The sequence below is a fragment of the Cebus imitator genome, unplaced genomic scaffold (assembly GCF_001604975.1).
Source record: "Cebus imitator isolate Cc_AM_T3 unplaced genomic scaffold, Cebus_imitator-1.0 Scaffold122, whole genome shotgun sequence".
Taxonomy (NCBI): Eukaryota; Metazoa; Chordata; class Mammalia; order Primates; family Cebidae; genus Cebus; species Cebus imitator.
The window spans coordinates 4,528,387-4,529,797 of NW_016107437.1; positions in this window are offsets into that span (position 1 = coordinate 4,528,387).

Here is a 1,411-nt window from a genome sequence, read left to right on the forward strand (position 1 = left end):
TTGTTATGATTTCCATTCTTCTTTGCATTTGTTGAGGAGTGATTTGCTTCCAATGATGTGGTCAATTTTAGAGTAAGTGCAATGTGGTGCTGAGAAAAATGTATATTCTGTGGATTTGGGGTGGAGCGTTCTGTATATGTCTAGTAGGTCTGCTTGGTCCAGCTCTGCATTCAAGTCCTGGATGTCCTTGTTAATTTTCTGTTTCATTGATCTGTCTAATATTGACAGTGGAGTGTTGAAGTGTCCCACTATTATTGTGTGGGAGTCTAAATCTTGTTTTAGGTCATTAAGTACTTGCTTTATGTATCTGGGTGCTCCTGTATTGGGTGCGTATATATTTAGGATCATTAGCTCTTCTTGTTGAATTGATCCTTTTACCATTATTTAGGGTCCTTCTTAGTTTCTTTTCATCTTTGTTGGTTTGAAGTCCATTTTATCAGAGACTAGGATTGCAACCCCTGCTTTTTTTTTGTTCTCCATTTGTTTGGTAAGTCTTCTTCCATCCCTTTATTTTGAATCTGTGTCTTTGTATGTGAGATGGGTTTCCTGAATGCAGCACACTGATGGGTTTTGACCTTTTATCCAGTTTGCCAGTCTGTGTCTTTTGATTGGTGTGCTTAGGCCATTTATATTCAATGTTACTATTGTTATGTGTTAATTTGATCCTGCCATTTTGTTACTGGCTGGTTTTCTTTCCCATTAGTGGACTCATTTTCTTCATTGCATTTTTGGTCTTTGCCCACTGATTTGCTTTTGCAGTGTCTGGTACTTGTTCCTTTCTGTGCTTAGTGTTTCTTTCAGGAGCTCTTGTAGTGCAGGTCTGGTGGTGACAAAATCTCTCAGTAATTGCTTGTCTGTAAAGGATTTTATTTTCCCTTTACTTACGAAGCTTAGTTTGGCTGGATATGAGATTCTGGGTTGAAAATTCTTTTCTTTAAGGAAGTTGAATATTGGCCCCCACTCTCTTCTGGCTTGCAGAGTTTCTGCCGAGAGATCCGCATGAGTCTGATTGGCTTCCCTCTGTGGGTGATCTGACCTATCTCTCTGGCTGTCCTTAGCATTTTTCCCTTCATTTCAACCCTGGTGAATCTGACAATTATGTGCCTTGGGGTTGCTTTTCTGGAGGAATATCTTTATGGGGTTCTCTGTATTTCTTGAATTTGAAATTTGGACTGCCTTGCTAGGCTTGGGAAGTTCTCCTGGATAATATCCTGGAGCGTGTTTTCTAGCTTGGATTCATTCTCCCCGTCATATTCAGGTATACCGATCAAGCATGGGTTAGGTCTTTTCACATAATCCCATATTTCTTGGAGGCTTTGTTCATTTCTTTTCACTCTTTTTTCTCTTGTCTTGCCTTCTCTTTTTATTTCATTGAGTTGATCTTCAATCTCTGATATCCTGTCTTCTGCTT